Source organism: Aphis gossypii, chromosome 3 (genome assembly GCF_020184175.1).
Source record: "Aphis gossypii isolate Hap1 chromosome 3, ASM2018417v2, whole genome shotgun sequence".
NCBI lineage: Eukaryota > Metazoa > Arthropoda > Insecta > Hemiptera > Aphididae > Aphis > Aphis gossypii.
The window spans coordinates 36180707-36203982 of record NC_065532.1 but is presented as its reverse complement, the minus strand read 5'-3'; the positions used below and the strand labels follow the sequence as shown (position 1 = coordinate 36203982).

Genomic DNA, 23276 nt, shown 5'->3' with positions numbered 1-23276 from the left:
TTTCTGTTTGAAAACAAACTTTTAAATTATATTTTTATTGCTTAAACACAATATTGAAAATAAACTTAAACTAATCTTTTCAAATAAAATAATATTATACACAGTAAAGAAGTAATGCGTTTAAGATTTATTACAGTTTCTACAAATCAAAAGCGAATTTGTCATTATTGGTCTATTAAACTATAATAATTATAACTTCAATATATTTTGATGATAAGGATAATGTGGTCATACATCACAACATTTTCATTTAAATGTTACTAACAAAGATAATGTTAAAATGCGTGATAGTGATAACCTATGGAACGTAACGTTTGAATTAGTGAAAAATGCTTTTTGGTGGTAGTGAGGGGGGGGGGGGTAATATGTTCGTGCGCTTAGTTCAGGGTATAATATAATAATATCTGTATTGATTAAGTTGTAAATTAATTTACAGCTTGCAATATCTATCATGACATTTTGAATGAAACTACGATAATGCGAATTCGGAGCTTACGATCAAACAACGGCGAATTTTCTCTCGGCCTCCGGATAGTATGGTTATGGATGAGCGAGAGGAGCTTATCTGTACATTTCATGCATCGCCTGGCTTTTCTCTTGGCCGTTTTCTATTAAATGCGCAAACACACTCACCCAGTCATTATTATGATTATGATTATTATTATTATTATTATTATTATTATTATAATACGATGCCAACACACCCTCACACCGTCTCAGTGTAAACTCTAAAACAACCGCGGTGTGGTTAGGTAGGTACCTACCGATGGCGTGAGCTGGAGGGTCGACGAGGAGAAGATTCGAGGTGCCCGAAAATCAAACCGCAACAAAACAATGAGCGACCCGAGGATTGTGTTTCTGCGGGAAAATCGTTCGGAAAAGCCGAAAAAGCCGAATGAACCACTTATATTAAACACACACATATACATATACACACACATATATAGGTACATTATGCACCATCATGGACGTACGTTTAGGTACCTATAACGATCGTTTCCCATTGTTCGTGTACACACTCATTTTAACATAATATAATAATCTATAAGCGATATTTTTTCTTGAGAACATCTGGTAAAACTGAAGCTATCTTTGACCGTGCCCGAGAACCTAAACAAGTTGAAAATCACGTGGCACTGTCGATTGACGATATTTATTCGTGCAAGATATAAAATAATTTTTGATTGTTTTATATTATAAAATTATTTTACTCCGTGACAAAATATTTTACATGTTTTACATGTTTCAAGTATTATATATATATTTAAAACCGGTAAATAATTAATTAATTATTCAGTATAGCTAATTTTAATTATATTATAGGTGTATTAAGAATTATAGAAGTTGATAATATTGTAACAAATTTAACGTTAATCTGTAAACCTAATTTAAAAATGTATAAATAATCAACTGCTGTATCGATATATTCCATTTGTATATACATAAAATCTCTAGAAAAATACTTTTATACTACAAAAAAAATAATAATTGTAAATAAATATATGAATAAAAATAAAACATAAATGCCTAGGTTTTTAATAATATTCATCATGAAAAGTTTTAAAAAATAGGAAACTGATATACCTACTATAAAATATGTGTAAAGTACTAAAGTTTACCTCATCAAAGTAAGTCACTGTAATGTTTATATCAAACTTTAATTCAATGATAAAATAATTATTTACGATTTCATCATTGTATATATAAAATATAATAAAAGTCGTAAAAGTTTCAAGTCCTCACGAATAATAATTGTGGGTTACAACAAAATAATTAGAACTACCTATTATTCTTTATTTAAATATCTAATAAAGTTCAATTTTAATTTCAAATTCATGCAAAGAAAGTTGCGGTTACATATTTTCTAGATTTTTTGGTTTCATAATATTAACTTTTTATGAGAAAACATGTATTAAATTTTGATGCTTTAGCTATAAAAATTAAACATTGTATACATTTTTAACTACACTATTATTTATAAATATTCATGATTTGACAAATGTTATTTTGAACTTTAAATGCTTTTAAATTAATATAACAGGCACGATATGCATTGAGTTTATGTATTTTTTTATTTTCAAACAGTGTTAATAACGACTTAAGAAAATTCTCGTGTTCAATTTAAAGCTTTATGGCCATACGAATTATTTTTATCGACGTTAACATAAATTTACTTAAAAATATTAAATGTCTATAAATATATATAACTACTTAGTTCAAAAAATAATATCCCAATATTTTTAAAACTGGTTTACCTCATTTTATTTTTCAAAAAGCGATGACAGTTAATGTAAAAAAAAAAAACACCTAAGTATCATAGTAAAATCAAATCGCTCCGACAGTAAAAATGTATACTTTTTTAAATGATAGGTAAGTATTAATTAAACTGTTGAAATTATGGCACGATATAAGTGTATAATATACTTAACATAATTAATAAATATTTGCATGCCATATGAATAGATTATACGTAGATCTAGGTTAGGTTAGGTAAACATATTATACAAAAAGGATAGTAAGCAATGGTTTCATAATGATTTAGATTTATTAATTCATAATAGGAATATACTCGTGATATCCGTGATATATATTATGAGGTAACTCAAAACAAATATTTACCCCCCCCCCCTCCTAAAAAAAAAACAAAAAATTGTTTTCATATTGATTAGAACAAATGACATTTAGTTAAACTAATAACTTGTAATTTGAATCATAAATATATTTAAACATACCCTTCCAGAAAAAAAATAGTATCTACTCCACTAGAAACCCTTATACACGGAATACGAAAAATGTACAACACCACTGAGTCCTCTTACGGTGTATAGTGACCAACTGCATAATTCAAAAACTATTATAAAAAAATAACCATTTTACAGCGTAATAGGCATAATTACAGAGCAGTAAGTAAAACAGTATAATAAACATACACATGAACATTATATACGTCAACGGGTACCTGGCGCTGGTATGTCGTATGAGCGCAATAACCTTTTTAGTCTAAATAACTTGACGAGAATTGCATTTTTGGGTAGTCAACAATTCGCGTGTTTGGCACTCGATCGCAGCGCACGGTCCACTATCCATAATATTATATTATATTACAATACATTGCTTACGCCAATATGAAACATACTATAGTACTTGCTATATATTCACGAAACGCAGCGAGCGCGTTAGGGTAGGTAGGTAGGTAGGTAGGTCATCAGATAAAAAAATAATATTTTTATCCAACAATAAACAATTTATATATACATATTTAAGTTCCAGAAATTTGGTCAGGTAATATCGATTGCCGATCAATATGGTTATAATATTGGGTATACCTTGTGTATTCTATTATTTATAAAATCGTATACATTTTTTTCATCCACAGGGAAGAATTTTTTCATTTGTTTTAAATACATTCCGCTATAATTTGTAATCAGATTTGATAACGTTACTCATTTAATAAAAAATAAAAATTAAAAAATCTTATTTATTTGTTTTCTAAATTATAGCTCGTTATGTAACAACCGACTACATAAGTACATACACAAACAATTATTTAGTTAAGTGCAATATATGAAAGAATTTCTCCATAAAACTTCGTAATGTCGAAAGTTTTAAAGATAATAATATTATTCGTCTAGATTTACATTTTTATATTATATATGTAGAATTTACGAGCTATCTATCATAAAACAAATTTATGCAATAACTTTAACGTTGAGATAACATATATTTTTCTTATTTAATTATTAGTAACTTGACGAACCAGTATTTAAACAACATTTATAATTTTCAATTATTTGCTTTAAAATGTATGACTTTTAGATAATATTATTATATACTGTAAAACTATACATACAACGAACATGCTTAGTATTTTTAATAAAAATTAAATAGATTATTAAAAATTCAAAAAGTCTTACCTTCAGTAATACAGTGAGATTATATGATGACAATACTATTCATTTTTTGCAATTTAACTGGAAATAGTAATCAATATTGCGTGTAAATCTATAATAAAACAAAAATATTTAGTTAATAATATGATACAAAATAGTGTGTAAATTACATAATTTATTGTCGAATAGGTTATTTTGACAATTATAGAATAATATCCAAGATTGGCGTTTAATCTATTTATTAATTTTTAACCATAATATAATATTATAGTAACTATAATAGAGTCACGTTTTTTTAGAACATTTATTTTAAAGATAAAATTCTACACAAACCATTTTATTTTTATATAGCATAATTCAAAAACCGTATACATGAAAACATGTAAATATCTAATAATACTGTACCTATATGAAGTGCAGTGGTAATAAATTTCAGATCCTACGCGAAGTAAGATGCAATTGGTTTTACAGTAACATGTTTTTTTTATTACATTTTGTTTCTAAGAACACTTTTAAGAAATATTCTCGTCCTCTATTTCTCCAATATTCTCATAAAATCTACAGTCAATCGAAAATTCCATTTCGATTTTTCTTTGAATTCATGAAAAAATTACATAAAGTACTTCCTACGAAAAATTCTGAGGAATACGTGAAATATTATACTAAAAAAACAAATAATTGTATAAACAAGCCTGATTACTTGTCTCAGGTTACTCTTATTTGATGGAAAAATCTTAATGTATTTTTTCACGCAAAATAAGAAACATTAGTAACACTATTATAACAATGAATAATATGCCAACACCCATTAAAAAATCCCATAAAACAAAGTTTATTTTTTATTTTCAAGAAACACTTAGATAGCGGATACCAAATCTCAAGTCTATCCGAAAAGATTTGTTTATAATAATTAACACACTAAATTGTATTGATCGTAATTCATTATAAAAAATACAATCCAATGTTGGGTTTGATAGTTAAAATTATCACACGTTTAAATCAATTTGAATTTAAATTCAGACTTATCATATTAGCAAACTTTTACACTACTGCAAAATTGTACGACCTATATAATAACTTAATTCTAATTAATTTCTCTTCGGTGAACAATACACATCCAGTTTTGGGTACAGATTTTGTAATCTGCTTCTCAATAATTTCTCGTTTAGTGGATTAATAATCCAATGAGCTTCTTTAAAAAAGAAAAATGAATAATACTGTTTTTAATGTAAGACATTATTTTACAACTTATAACATTTCAGAAATGATAAAATAAAGCCTTTTAAATTCTTTGATACCTATCATCAAATTCTAGACTTCCTAAATTTTTCATTTTATAATTTATTAATTATTGTGTATCATATTTGATTTAAAATATTGCATTTGGTAATTTTATATTATTTTATTTAATAATGTACTACTCAAAACGTTTCTATTAAATGCAATGAGTCTTCTATATTTCTAATATATTTTTCTCCTGTATAAAATAACACACGATATGGTCAATAAAATAAATATATAATTAAATTACTATATATTTAACTTGTTATATATATATATGTGTGTTTGACATTTTTAACTCGTAATAACTTCTAACTTCTCGATAATAATTAATGAAAAATAAATATAACTGCTCTCTAAGACGACCATACAGAATCAATAATGTAGTTAATACACAGAAAACTGTTGTACAAAACCATATTTGGAATTTAGTTCTAAGAAAAACAAAAATTGTATCTTCGTTATCTATCTGGTTTTTAGGAAAATATAACTTAGTTCTATTATCAATTCAGGTTTAAAAAAAAAAAAAATACTTTTCTGCAGGTTCGGTTCAGTACGAACCAATATTTGATTGGCCGAAGTATCAATTTTTAACTAAGTATTTATCCATTTTAGTTCTCCAATTTTTCATAAGTTGGCATTCTAAAATGTACCTACTTCATTTTACCAAACCAACACATTGATTATTCCCGTTTTTATCCCAATATAATCATAAATATTTAATTTGTTATACTTCTAAAGATGTATACACTGATTGTATTATACATTTATATAATTGATTTTATAAAAAAAATGCCAATACCATGTAGGTATTTATAAATAAATTTACTGTATAAACATAGATTTATGTTTTAAAAAATATTTAAATAAGTGTACACTGTACACCAATGTGGTTTCCAATATTTTCATGGAGTTCTGGATCCAAAACATTTTTGCAGTCCTTGGTCTATTAATTTTAAATGACATAAATATTTGAATTTCCAGTAAAGAAAATTTCGTTTCTGTTGTACTTGATGATAGCCTAACAATAAATATTATTGTTAACTGATGTAACCACAACCGTAACGTTTAATTTTTTTAATTCATAAAAGCTTATCGTCCAATGATAAAACGACGATCTTTTATCACGTAAAATGCCAGTTCAACATTTAATCCACTAAGCATGGTATAGTATAATGTAACATTGCATTACAAAATAAATAATGATGATGCTATAATAAACTTAAGTAGGTGTATATAATATATATATATATATATATATGACAATCATACACAAATAATTTTGAACAAAAATAATGCGCAGCGACGCAAGTAGTTGCCATCGTGTGTTTACCCTACGAAGTAATTGATATGACTATATGATTATATTATAATGCATGCTGATATACATAATACTGTATAGATAAAAACTAAACTTTTAATTATTATTGAAAAAAAGATAACAAGCTTAAATAATTTTATTTTAATTTAAAAAGTATTTTTATTTTATTTTTAGTAATTAAGTGTAAAATTAATACACATTTAATTAATTATGAAAACTATTAAAAATATAAAAATTGTAATACCTAAAAATGTGTTGTAATAACGTTTTATCTGTTTGTTTCATTGTATTAACTTAGCCAATTAAAATTTTTCGAAAAATCAATACCTATTTAATAATCTGTAAATATAAGTATATAAGTAGGTACAATTGTACTGAAAAAAAACACATTTTGTGTTTCACACGACATTTTCAAATTGTTTTTAATTACTTTCCATGAACTTTGGAACTTAAAATATTTCATCAATCGTTATTCTGTTAAATTCAAAAAGTTCATCATTATTTATTTTATTTGTACATCAAATGACGTTTTAATCAAAGCATTAGTAATATGAGTAAAAAATAATCATATTATTAAATATATAGCTATAATTAAATATAATATTGATTAAAAAATCGCATTCCACAAATCACCTAAATTTATATAAATTAGAAATAGCATTACTGACATTAATATAATAAAAAACACATATTTTTTGTAGGTGGGTTTATAAAGGGGGAAGGACGTTTGAGAATTTAAGTAATTTATATTATAATTTCACATTGATGGATTACAGTTCTAACAAACTAAATTTATTACCTTAAATACTGTTTATTACAATCTCGTCATACTCCATGTTCTAAACCATGAAAAAAACCTTAAGTAGATACGTCACTGATGTACAAATAATAGATATTGACCCTAGTAATAGGTGAGTGATGATAAATGCTGACCAATATTAAAACCCTCAGCGTGACTCATAAACAGCATACAACTTTTTCTCTCTACATTTAGTCGCACGCAACCTCGACAATGGATTAAGGTTGTAAAGGATCTTATCGGGTTTCCTCTTCGTTTTTCCTTCTTGTAATCGACTTTATCCTTAATTTGCCATTACTACGTCGTCAACGTCTGTTGAACTCTTGTTCCGATAATTATTGTCAACCGGACATTTCTACAACAATTGTATAATACTGTTCTTTTTTTTATTTTCGATTATCTTCATCCCGACAATTGATAAAACGATATACCTACCTATGTAAACTGTAAATATGTGTACTTCTAGGGCATCATAAACAATTTTGTGAAAATATTTATACTAGGTAATCCATAAAATACAATTTCATGTTTAACTTCAATGATATTTTTAAACAAGTTAATTTTAAATTATAATTTCAATAATTTCCTATACTATAATATTAAAACTATGAAAAGGTACCTGTTCCATAGTACAAATATAAAAATGTAAACCTTTTAGAAAATTCAATATAATTTTACGTGAAACAAAATCTTATAAATCAATTTAGTATGAATAGATGAGGTAAGTTTTTAAGAATAAATAAAAATGAATAAATTTAATATGCATTTTGAAAATTAAGCTACAATTGTTCAATTTATTGTGATTTACCTGTAATATTTTCTATTCATTGTGATAACAGTATTTTAAAATAATGTATTATAATACATTATACTTTTCTGAGATAATATTTTATTATTATACTTTTGAACTTTTTTATTTGCATAAATAATTTTAACCACCAAGACGAGTTAGCCTTATTTGTCATATCAAAAAAATAAATTGACAACAATGCTATATGGACATATAGTTATTTCAATCAGTTATCTCGAGTGTGCGATCGTTTAAATACAATCCTTGTCACAAGCATTTCAAATAAAATTTGATAAAAAATAAATATTACAATACAGTCTCGATAAGAAAAAAAAATATAATATGAAATAGTTTTATTGACATCGGCTTAAAGAAAACATCGTACCCACTATAAAGTAATGCTTGCAAAACACGTTCTTGTACATATTGTGTGCAACTACTATAGACTACATGAACGAATCGCCAGAATACAATGGTTGATATGGAATGAAAATAGAAGAGATACAATTGTGCAAAGCGCTGTACACATGAAAGTAACCATAAGAGCGTTCTAAATCAACCGATCTATCTACGGTAGTATACTACGGACGTTTAATACTAACTATTTTTTTTTTTTTTTTTTTACCCTTCTCCGGCTATTAAGTTCTTTATTTTTGTATGTACTTTTTTTTTTTTTTAGTATGAGTAAAACTCTCGAGTAATCCATTACACTGATTGTTTTCCTTTTTATACGTCTTATGAACACGTAATTGTCAAGAATCGAACGAGACATTTTCTTACGTACTAATATATTATAACAGTGGCGGTAGACGTCAGTCTGAACGAGTAATTTATTTGATTTTATAGTTACGTATTTTGGAAAACTATTTCCTAATATGTATAACCGATGGCGATGACCAACAGCGCGTCCGTTAAGTATATAACGCGTGTGTTTTATTTTGTGTAACTCGACCGGACAATGATTTCTCTGTCCATGAAAAAATCGATTTGCAATAAAAAAAAAAAGAAAAAAGTATAAAATAACACTCAGTGCCTGATATAAAAAAAAAAACCTAATAAAGTATTCCTGAACAGTTTCACAATAGTTTAGATTACATTTTAGTCTATAGTTATATCTAAAAAAAACGCTATTAATATTAACATAACTATGATTTGAAAAAATATAGATGTAATACATTAGAAAGCAGGTTTATCATATCATAACACATTGCATAATATGTTAATAATATACATGATACCTACTTTATTTTTTAAAAAAAGGCACTTTGGAAGATATAACAAATCTTAAACCACAATGACGAGCAATATCAAGTGTCATTTTTAAAATATAATTCACATTTTTTAACTAAAAATCAAATATAATAATTTGTACGTATTTCACTGTATATTAAATTTAAAAAATATATAATTTACACGAAAATTATATCACTTTAATATACATTGCTAAGTATTTAATAAACGGGTTTATCAACAAGAATACCATATATATATACCATGTATATACGACATAATTGTATGAATAAGTCTCTGCCTGGACTTGAGAACAATAATTATACAAAATATAATAACCGTTTTGTGATTCCGTATTGTATCCGTGCAATACGAACGTTACGTCATTTATATTTTATCATTTTTTCCCTTCAAGTCTCGGGCAGCAATTCTGTAAATGACATCGCGGTGTGCTTATACTTACACATAAGTACGTCCGTTTATTTTACCGTGAGTAATACATAGGAACACGTCCACCAACCGATATGATAATATTATGGTTCTTGACAAAAAAAAAAAAAAAATTACCTTCATGGTGAAGTCATTTGTACGACGGGATAATTTACCAACAATATTGCACTACGATAAAAATGTTAATTTACTACGCATTATATGTGAGACGTTCAGATACACTCACGCAAATCGTAGTACCAGGCACAACCCAAAGGTTGGGAATCTTATTTCAGTCACAAGAACAAAAACTAGTGTAATTTTGACAAAATATACGAGCATAATAAATTAAATATTCCAAATTGAATTTAATAATAATTGTTTAACTACTATCTCCACCGGCAGGCAATGCTATATTTATAATAATTAATAAATTGTGAATAAGAAACGTTTTTTTTTCTTTTAATAAATACAAACAACTTTAGATAAAGGTAAAATAAAATCATCAAAGCTAAAAAAGTTTTTTCATTATTAATTATTATTATCAGAGGAATCTTCGTTGTTATTAATATCGACGAGATAAGATACTACTACATCTTATCGGTTATGTTTATTATAATATGTATTATTATAGAATGTTACATTCTATTTAATAATAATAAACAATATTTCTTAAGTACCCAATACTTGTTCCAAGTAAAATAGTAGATAATTTTAAACTAATATTATTATTGTTTTATTAAAAAATAATCATCTTTATAAAAGATAATAGGTAATATTAATATTAATATAATTAACATAACGTATTTTTGTCAAAAATTATATTATCATTAATAATCCTTAAAATTTAACACTATAAAAATCATATATGCACCTAATTAAAGTTTAAATTATTCACATAATCATAAAAAGTACTGAATCGCAACGATAACCTTCATCTCACAAAACACAAGAAAAACAATACACTTGCAGTTTTATATTTAAACTCTTTTATAAAAACCATCCAAAAAAACCATACAACACAATTTCAAACTAATACCTCAAAAATCGAAATAAACTAAACTTAAAAATGTATCATAAACTCAAACTGTATTGTACTTATACAGACAGATATCGGGTCAATAAAAAATTAACCAAAATTCAAATAAATCAAACAATTAAATCAATATACAGTAGGTATACACAAAACAATTAAAATTGGTTTAGGCCGAAAACAGAAAAAAATCACCAATTTTATTAAACTAGTATATTATATAAAGTTTATAACAGAGGTTCTTAAAATGATATAGTACGTATATAATGAGCTTTTTCAAATGATGGACCTACTTTCCAATTTCCTTTAAAAGAACCATTTCTTTTTTTTTTTACAAAATATTTCTTGTTATAACAACCAAAATCATAATATTTATTTTATTTTAAAAATTATATAAGTAATATAAATCATCATAAAATTCAATATACCATAATTACAAATAAAAATTCAGATTTCGCAGTCAGAAAATCAATATAAAAAGGATATGGTAGATGTAGTTTGTACAGTAAAATTTATTCCAATAAGTGCATTCTCAAAATGTATATAACCAGGAAATTGCATTTTATATTATGTTACATATCCAGAGGAATCAAATTAAAGGAAATAAAACATATTGCAAACCAATGGAAAACCCTAATTTATTACAATATAAAATAAGATGTTATTTTAAACTGGATGAGAAACATACACACCTGGTCATCTAGATCACACACAAATAACCAATGGAAGGAAAAATCATGAACACTTTGGGATATATAGAATCGAACTATTTGTAGTACATACACAATATATTTAGTATTAGATACAACTTGACCATGATAAATTCCAAAAAATCATAAATCTACTGAAATAATTCCAATACGTACCATGATAATTTATTACAAAAGTCAAGCAAAGATAATTTCAAATACCATTCTTAAGACAGTAAAACATTAAAAATTACAATAGCAGTATGATAACATTGTTTTCGATTTATAAAATAAAATTCAGTTCGTGGTTATATTTATTTATTTTTAAGGTAATAAATGATCTATAGATTCATTTTTACAATAAGCATAATTTTTTTAATTTTTGTTAATTTTGACATAACGTAATTTAGAGAAATAAATTACTAATAAGCGAAACTTTTATTTGTAAAATTTCAAAATAGTAGGTATGCCGTAACATTATTTCATTTCTTTTGAGACAAAAAAAGAAATTCGCAAGTATATTAGATAAGCGATAACATGACGATGCAATAGCATAGTGATATAATCCTCAAAATTACAATTTCTAAAGAATAATTAAAATTTTAATAATTTAATGATATGGACGCCACAAACAAAGTGGTAAAGACAATTTAGATAGATTATTTACACGGAGATCGAAAAAGATATCATGGATAATATTATTTTGTGAAATAAATATCAAAACTACTTACTCTACAATTTGGACATTATCAATACTTACCTATTTACAATAAATAAAAAAAAATATATATAAGAATTTAATAATAATAATAATAATAATATTATATAGGTAGGTTACTAATCATTAATCAATAATTATTATTGTGTACAAAAAATATGCAAAGTGTATACTTGAAACTAAACGAATTATTCAAGTATAATGTGTAAACTTTACCTCATAGACTACTTATAATATAATTACGGCCATAGAATGATCGTAAGGCGTGGTAGTCCCTACTCTCTATAAGTTTTAGTCTGAAAACGGAGACCAAAGTTATAGGTTAAAAGAGCTGTTAGTTTGTTCAATATTGCTATAATAGCGCTGAGGAAAATGACATCTTTCACATAAAATGTACACACTTCAGATGATGGTTTAATAAAACGGTGAAATGACAATATTATCATTTTTTTCTCATATAAAGAATGACAAAATTCTTAATTTTGGAAATACGTTTATATAAAAAAAAAATATTTTGTTTTTCTTTATAGGTCAGTAAGCCGATTTTAAAAGTCTTTCGAAAATTAAACTAACAAGTACATATTATATTTTTAGTTAAATCGTAATTAAATATAACACAGAGACTGCTATTAAGTGAGTTAGGTACCTTTGTAATGCCAAATGAAAAATTTAAACTAAAACGACAAGTACGTGGCATTACCGTAAAACAAAGTGACTAACAACTGGATGGTTAATTGCAATTGATTTTTAATTGAAGTTAAAGTTCAGTAAATCTTAAGAATCCTCATGTTTCACTCTGGTTTACAGTATGTAGGTACTTACTTTAGTATATACAAAAATAATTTAATTTATCTGACACTTCAACACAGTATGTCGAAATTTTGTTATTTTAGTAACCGTACTATACGTGTTACGAAGTTATAAATACCGACTGAAATTCCATTACACACTAATATTACAATTAAATACGAGTATATTGAATCTCAGTATGGGTCCTAAATTAATTTAACACTATATTATGTAAAATAATTTGTTTTCTCCAATCTAATAATATTAACGTCACTCCCACGGCATTTAAATATTCTAAAATATAGTTATTCATTGTAAGAATTTTTTGAAGATTCCGTAATCTATAGGTATAAAATTTAGTATTTTTAGCCAGGTAAATAGGCAATGAAAGACATATCTTAGATCGATAAACAAATCAATATTTTTCGGTATACCAAACGTACAAATCATTGGCCACTGCAGTGTGTTATTACACTTTGGTATGAACATCAATTATTCATAAAATTGTGAAAAAATTGATATTTTTTTTTTTGTTTTCACGCCATAAAACAACAAACGAAAAATCAAAAACGTTTTATTACAGTTGTGCGAGCAGTTAATTACATATTAGGATAGCGACATCACTGCCATCCCTATGCTCCCTAATATGCCCTACGGCCCCGCTTTACGCGCATCATTCATAAACGATACGATTACCGCGTACACACTATGTACATGCAATTGTAATATTATTGCATAATTATATAACGTGCCGAGTAAAATGTAATTAATTGTTATCATCGTCATCATAATCATCATCGTCGTCGTCATCATCATCATATTATTAGAGAACTATATTAATTAAAACATTTTACTCGGTGTAAAATACTGGTACATGCGCATATCATTATATATGCGTGCGTGTAGGTAACACGGTACCGGGAATGGTAAAATTAATTCGTCCCCAGACTTTTGGGTTTCTGCGGATAACGGTTCGCAGCGCCGAAGTGACGGTGGCGGCGGCAGAGGACACGCGCCTCCTGACCACGTGCACGATGGGATTCGTCGCTGTACCAAAGATACGGTTTTGCGTGCAAAACAGCTATAGGTATAACGATACCGTACGTAACCATGCCACCTCCCTCTAACCGCGTATACGCACCGACCCGGTGCGATCACCCTGTACAACGTTATGCCCGTTGGCTTAATTTGTTTTAATTTCGTCCGTCGGTGCGGTTTTCCTCCTCCGGCTCGCTAATTATTATTCCGCGCCGACGTTTCGCGCCGGCCCGGCAGTCTCGCGAGCGACATTACAACCGCGATACACTCGCACTATAGCTGCAGCTTTGTACCTATAGTAACACAACAACGAACCATTACGACTACCGCAACAACGACCGCTTTCTATCTATTAATATATTATTATTATTATTATTATTATTATGCGTTATATATATAGTACTACAATATTATATACCTAGTTAATAAAGCAATCCTACCCCCGTCGACGTCTGTAATGGCGCGCACAATAACGCCATAATAATATATACAAACTTATAATGCGTAATATATGCTCATACGTATATAGGTAATATTATTATATATACGTACATAACGGGTGTCTATTATTTCTGTGGCTAATATCGTATCAGATTACAGGTTTACTGCACGTTTGAACATAATATACAACGCTAAAAATATTTTGATTGAGTTTTTTATCGGAATTCACGCTACACATTACAGCTAGATTCGTCCCCGATGCACTTTCCAGATCATAGCCGATAAGTGTACTATAATCACAGAGATCAGATATCGCGCGACCTGTGGCTGTTTGTGGCTGTATGAAATGATGCCGTTTACAGTTGAAGACAAAAAGATTTTCGAATTTAAAGCATTTTGATGAGCTTAAATCTTAGATTAAAATAAAATGCAAACAAAACGTATTAAAAAATAAATAAATACATAAAAACAAATAACGGATAATTTTTATTATATACTACAATCACTGTCATTGAACACTTTTTAATTTGATCATATATAGAAATTTCGAATCACACGAAGTGGATTGTATACACACAATTTAAGTCTCTGGGACCTTTTCAAAAGTAAAACTAGTATATTCGTTTTGACAAACTTCTTGTTGAAATGGTCAAGAGAGCCATAATTGAATTCACGTATGCGGAGGGCGTTTTAAGGATTCCAAGTCAGCCGTGCGAAAACATCGAGATCGATGATAAGTCAAACGTATTATAACAAATAAAATGTCTAAATTCCCTTTTATAAATGCTCTTTTAGCTCATACCAATGTAAATGTTTATATAAACTGACTGCTTTAACATCAAAAATAATATGTAAGTATATTGTTTTTATTACTGCTATGATACATTAAATTTGTTTTATTGTACCACGTTAATTAGTAATCCTATTCGATCGTGCATATTGTAAAAATGTATTCAAAAGTGTATTGAATACAAATGGAAACAATATAATACACAATATATATCAATTGGTTATGTATTTTTAAATGCAACTCGTAAATTTTGAAAGTAGTATTATTTGGAATAATTTATATACATTATTTTTTTATTTTTTTGTTTTTTATTTATATGTGTATATATATATATATATATATTTAATTTAACTTAAGCAAAAAACTGTATTTTTCTTTTGTTTCGTTTAAAAACTTCTGTATTTAATCTAAAAGTATTCGAATAACCATTATTGTAGAAGCCTTACAGTTAAATAAAAAAAAAAAAATGTTGTAGTTGAAATACCGATTTTTTTCAGAACTTTAAAATATGTATCATACACATTTACATATAATTATATATGTTATATATATATATATATATATGGAACACGCCCGTTATTTATATTCATTCTCATAAACGTTACACGTATCTACAAATGTATATTTTATATTACGTATAGATCGTATTCACATTCTGACTTGGACGATTGTAATACTGAACGATACAAATGTATGTGCATCAATACCAATGTCAAAATAAATATTAATATCAACACTCGCACAACACATTTTTCATAGGATTGTTTTTATCACCCAATGGTATTGTTCTAATGGAAAGTATTTTGCGAATAATTAAAAATAAAATATTTCGATTTCTTTCAATAAATTAATATATCTCTAGAGCACCGCTTAAGTTTTAAAAATATTTTTTTATTAAATATGAAAACGGTTTAACATATTTTTAAAATAAACAGTTGCTATTTTTAAAATGTTCTATAATATGTCTTATAATATTGAGTTTTATTTTTTTTTACTAATTTATATCAATATCTGCTATAAAAATAAAAAATAAGACGTGTAATGGTTATGTACTTATGTTTAATATACTAATAAGATGTTGATATTTTATAATGTAAAAACGATAATATTTTTAAGATGAAATTCATATTTTTTAGGTACATAAATTAATACATTACTAATATTATATTTTTTTGTCGTAAAAATGAAATATTTACATAATAAAATACCATTAATTTTGGCAATTAAGTATTTTAAAACTGATATTTTTCTAGCAAGAGTTGGATAAAAAGCTAGAATTTTAAATTAATTATCGAATAGGTCTGGCATATTTTCTGAAATATTAAAAATATATACAACTATATAAGTGACCAGTACAAATAATAATCCATCAATTATTAACAATATTATTATTATTTTTTTTTTAATAGTATAATGTAATGTACCTTTATATATATATATTATATAGATAATACAAATTATCAGAAACAACTTCGTACCTCAAGGTTTTTCATATTTTTATTTCGATAAAATAAAATCATAACCAAAAGCGACCCAATCAAATAAAAATATCAATTTAATAATATTTCGTTGTGTCTGGGCGAAGTGGGTTAACAATGCAAAACATGTATTTAATAAAACAGTAACTATTGTAATTTTTAGCTAAGAGAATTGTATATTTCTTTTTATAGAGTAACACTTTGTGCTTGTCGAATTCAAATGTTATAATGATATAATGAAAAGAATAAAAAAATATTATAGTTTTGTTCAAATAAGTTATTGTAATTTATGTAGCCGTTGAATAATAATTACCAAGACATTTAAACCGTACATATAGCTTATTCAAATTTTACTTTGGAAAATAAATTGATTATGTATTCAGAATAAAAATATTATTTTCGGAAATATTTTCAATATAATTTATAACTATTCCGGAAGAGACTGACAGCTTCAAAAAATAAAAAATGATATTAAGTCCTTAGCGGAGAACTTTCGTATTTTGATATTGCTTCCGTCATAAATTATCAGAGTAAAATTATGTTTAAAGTAGGAAGCGCGCTTAAAACAATTGCGGCACTTTTTAATGCACTGCAGCGAAATACTGCAGTTGTTTACGTACTCAGCCCAAAGTTTAAAATGTTCATACATTGTTATAAAGTTATATTAGCATAGTATGTAATATATACGTTAATATGTTTAGTCATATTTACTTAAAGGTTAAAATATACACATTTATATCTATACACGTTAAAAAAGAACAATTTTAGTATTAACATTTTATACACATTTTATGATATACGATAATTATGATATTAATACTATTATAGTCTTATTGATAATAATGTAAACAATGCAATGGTATAGAAAGAGGGCGTTATACGTGTATCAACACTCCTTAAGTCCCTTCATCTCATCAACTCCTTTTCTTAATTAAATTTATGTTATAAAATGATGAAAAATATATACTGGTTAACCCGCACTGGCTTCGCGCATAAATAGTTATGTTACTACTTAAACTTAGAGTAAATAAAATATGTTAAATAATTATAAGATAATTGCACAAAAATAAAATTCGTTAACCATTGCAATCTACTGAATATAAACAGCATATGCACCAGTTAACTTCATCTACATTACACACCCAGAGATCAACACATCGTTGATAATATATGTATTATTATTTCCTACAATATAACTAAATCGCACACGCAAAATAAATACATTTTTATATTAATAAAATGTTTTTGAATGAAGTTTCGTTTGATTAACAACAACTGTCTATACAGCGACAACAATATATTACAAAGCGTTCAAATGCTGCAATAGTAATTTATAGTTTATATGACATATAATCAACAAAAGTAAAAAAAAAAATGAGATAGTTCAGAGAAGTTATCGGACAAAGTGAATAGACTATAAATCTCCCTGAATTTTTAAAAACAAATACTGAAATTTTTATTAATCAGTCTATGAACCATAACTACATTATATTTCTCTTCTTATGTAGATTACCAAATTATTAAAGCCATCATAAAATGTAAATTAATTTTCAAAATATAAATATTAGTATTAACAAATATCAGTAATAAATTTTATTTTGTCTATTAAGATTGTTAATTTTCACAATAATATATCCTTTAGAATTTTCTGACTATGCACTTGCAAATATGTAAATCATATCTTACTTATCTACATTTTTGAGGCAAACATCATTAACTGCAGTTGTGAAACAGTTTTGCCCTTACCAATATATAAGATAAGTAAGAATCTAACAAAAAGAAAACTTTTAAAACAATAAATTAATAAAACAGTAAATTTTAACACCTAAAGTACAATTACAATTATTAAAGGTATTGTCTTTGTGCTAACTATTTTAATACAATTAAAAATATGCTTGTAATTTAAATTTCTGATCACCGTATACTTAAAAAAAAACTTAAACTTTTATCGAATTATACCTTAAGTAGGATAGTGAGTTTTAAACAACACTTTATGTGTTAGCCTGATTTGATTTGCAGTGTGCACGCATCCAGTATCGTGACCAAGCTCTAAAGGCTTGACAAATGTTTTTAAAGTATTTAATGCACAGTGCACACTAAAGGTTATTAATAAGTTATAATATAATCAAAACACTCTATTAAAAATTTCTCTAATGTATATCTTTGAAAAATAAATAATAATTACTGGAGCTATCTTTGGAACATCATTTCTGACTATAACACTACACTTAACTCGTTAGCAATACTAATATATATATATATACATATATATATTTAAATTTTAAATTCTAAAATATTTATTTAAATATTTAATTTATGTACACATTTTATTTATGAGAAATACATGCAAATAAACAGAGATACACCATTATAAATATTCAAATTATATTATACACCAATTATACACTATACGTCCTAAATATTTTAAGTGCACTGTCATTGATTTCAGACAGTATTATACAATTAACATTTTTATAATAATAATGAATTAAACAATTTTGAAAAATAAATATTTATTAAAATAGACAACTGTTTTGAATGAGTATTAATTATTTGTTAGTATAACCACATTGTGAAAAATTTGATACAGGTGTGATAAATGTATATTGTTTATACGTTTCAATTTAGTAGGTATCGTAAATGAATACAATTCGACAATTCTAAGAAAATTAAAGGAGTTGTTAACAAAGTTTTTCTATTTTTTATGGAACAATAAAAAAATAAACAAAAAAAAATACAATAAATTAGAGTGGACAATTTAGAAGGAATCAGTTCAAATTATTCCCAAGTACCGGTTAATTAAAATCAATTAACTAGCAGTAAATTGGATTTGTCAATACTTGCGCAGTTTCAATAAGTTATCAGTGTTTTTAAAAGGTACCTACATATCATATTCAATATATATTTGTCATGAATTAAATTTAAAAATTAACATTACGCCAATTAATTGAGTATTCGAATAATCTTACACATGATTCCGTTAGTTTAAATAACGATTAAAATTTACCACGTCAAGAGTTTTGATATTTAATTAGAAAACGAGCACACGATGTTCAACGAATTATTAAAATTTTGTTATTCATTAAAATATTTATGTAGTATGTTTTTCGTAAAATTTTAAGTAAGACGACTTTAAATGGGATTAAAAAAAATGAAGTAAATCTGTATAGTTTGGAATTGATGGTTATACTATCAAATATCAAAAATATTGTTTAGTTATAGTCAGCTTTATCAGCTATAATATTTCCATAGTTATTTAAAGTATCAATTAAGTACCAATAGTTATATAAAAAAGAACCCAGTCAGGATACCGGATTTTGCTTGGAGTAAGTGTCACTGTGCAAAACCGTAATAATTAGTGTTAAATTATTATTATTATTAATTAAATTCAAGATTAGTCATTTTTAATAAATACAGAAATAAAAAAAATATAAATGTCTTTTTCCAATTCTATAAAATATAATAAAATTAAATATATTATTCTTTAATGAAATAAAAAAAAACATTAAAAACATTAAAAAATTTAAACAAAACTGAAAACATAAAATCAAATCATTTTTGTTGTTTTAATAACAATAGTTATCAGATTGTAATTGTCGAGTTTTATTTTCAATAAAAATTCTTATTCATATTAACTGTAGTTGTCATGAACCAATACCATGGTTACTATGACAACCATAGTTGAAACTATTTCATGTTATTATTAATCTAGATTTATACCCCCATTGACCATTATTCATCTCAATTTGTCAATTATTTTCTATAATGTTTAAGGAAACTAATAAGAAAATAATAATATATGTTATCCAAATTTAAAAGTACCAATAAAGATAAGTACAATTTAAATCAATATATGTATAATTACATTTTATAAGAACTCTATTAACTTAGAAAAACGAGAACAAATAAAATTCATAAACTAAAAAAAAACTGAATTATTACACTTAAAGAAATGTGACACTTATCATTTTCTTCAGAACATAATAAGTATAAGTTAAATTATTTTATTCAAATTATTAAGGGCTCAACCCATATATTTTGAACGATAATTTGTTACAATTATTGAATATTATCAATTATTTAAATAACTTAAATATTGTGATGTCGTGAATACAACCAAAAATAATTATACTTATTAAATCTTATAAATAATTATGTACATTTGTACACTCTCAATAAAACTGAAGACTTTGTAGACTCGTTCTATAATTATTTTTTTTCTCTTTGATCATCTATAATAATTGTTGAATTGATAAAATTTATATTTTCAATATTATTCGTTACGTATAGGTACCCATTTCTATAAATCGGTTGATTCTGGTATACACATATAAAACTATATGTATAGCTTTTGCTCGTATATACAATAATCCTGAACATTTTCATTCGGAGACATTTGTACTACATTCAATAAAAGTATTATAGAATACTTATAAGTTACCATTGAACAGATTTCGTTTAAATAGAAATAACATGAAAAGAGTTCATTACAGTTATTTTACCAGAAAATTATAAGGATTGAATAGTGTAAATAATAAGACTATGGTGATTTTATACTATATTCTAGTAAAACTATTGTAAGTTCAAGAATTAGTGACTTATCAATAGACGCTATTTATTTTATTTTATGAATTTATAGTAAGCATTATACATAGTTACAATGACTCAGACTACAAGAAGAGTCAGAGCGACTGGTTTTATGAAAGTCAGGAGACCTCAATGGACGGTCTTATATTAGTTTCACTAGTCTAAATATTGTATTAATGTATTATAATAAAATTAAAAACAATCAAAATACAATGCGTTTTGAAAACGATTTTCTGGTTGAAGTTTGTGTACAATTGAATATAGCCGTGATGGTTTTTAAAACTAACTGTGGTCTACGACCTTGTTGGTAGGGTCATGAACGATTAATTGAAATTTATTGAAATTTAACGATTTTTTGAAGAAAAAAATATACAAAAATAAAAAAAAATTGAATTGTATAAAAATAGGAAGAGGGTTCATGGTTTAGAAGTATAATTCTTCAAGGGTCTGCAATTCCACACACTTCAAAAATGAAAGATACTTTGATTTAAAGCTTTGAAATTAATATTCACGAAATTGTATCGTGAAACTGGTGTAGCAAACCGTTTACAAAATTTACGAACATATTAATATCATTTACGTACAATGATGTTTGATATTTACACAATTAAAATCAGTTTATGTGATCTGACAATGACACCCATAAAGAAATTGACAGCATATTCCAGGTTTCATTCGATACTTGATAGAAAATTGATGAACTATATAGATACTATATAATACAATATTAGAAGCTGAAAGCACTGCAAATAATACTTTTTATAATATTTCAAAATTTTTATCTCAACAATATTCAGTACTTTTATAGTTTAATCTAAAATTAAACATTTTTTTTTAATGAATTAAAATTTTTTGAAAATTGATCTATATAGTTGCTATATGTACCTAAGTCTCCGCGTATTAATGCTTATCTACTTGCAAAAATACAATAATTTGAACATATTTAATAACTTATAAAAGAGCGTTTTAATACATAACTATACCCATAGATATTAAAGAATGGATAGGCCATCGCTATATTAATCGTATAGAGGGAAGTGTGCCGGAATGGGGAAGAGAGAAGGACAGATTTTATTAATGCCTCTCACTCTAGCAGAGGTCTTATCATAAATTATATTTTGTGATTATTATCATTGATGGAGGTATAGACAATTAATAGATATTGGAATTTATAAATTATTAAAATATTATTATTATAAAATGTAATATGTTTATTGTATAATAATATAAATAATTTTTAAATAATTAATCCTAATTCTGTTAAGACCTCTATAACCTCAAAATTATTTCTAATTCATGCCCGTATGATAAGCACAAATGGCCTATCCATTCTTTAATATCTATGACTATACCATTGTTTTCGAATTTAATATAAAAATTTTAAAAATAAATAAATAAATCCGTATCTAAATTATTTAGAAGTATATCATAATATTACAGATTGCATGGATATATTTTCTACGGTATATGACAACATTCATAAATTACTTTTGGAAAACGAACAAGGCTAACATAATCTGTACTTTAGAATTTTATTTAATCTGAATAGACATGATCATTATACGATTGTAGTGAAAATTTAAATGACTTGAACTTCAAGTCCAGAAACGGAACCGAATGACACGATAGATGAAGAAAGACAGACTCACATATAATATTAATATTATAGGAGAAACATTCATCGTTCACATGAACCAATAGCATTAGACTCGTGAATAGAAGTCACTTTCAAGTCAGTTACCAATGTTATATCAATAACAACTCAACTCTCTCAGTTAAATACAGTTTTATTAATTACAATATTATTACAAATAAATGAAAACAAAAATAAATATTTATTTGATATTGATAATGATTTATTTTAGTTGAATACATCGATTTATTTATCAAATGGTTTATTTATCTGTATTATTTATAAATAGATAAAAAATATTCTAAATTAAATAATAACGATAAATAATATATAAATACGT

The 23276-nt window shown here is 25.8% G+C and overlaps 1 protein-coding gene across 1 annotated transcript in view; it reads right to left on the bottom strand.

The window, feature by feature from the left end:
- The window catches only part of LOC114128299 (uncharacterized), a 161456-nt gene that overhangs the window by 125287 nt on the left and 12893 nt on the right, over positions 1-23276 (bottom strand). Inside the window, exon 2 of the mRNA XM_050203179.1 lies at positions 3915-4002. The gene's annotated coding sequence lies outside the window, so the exon portion shown is untranslated. The remainder of the gene's footprint in view (positions 1-3914; positions 4003-23276) is intronic.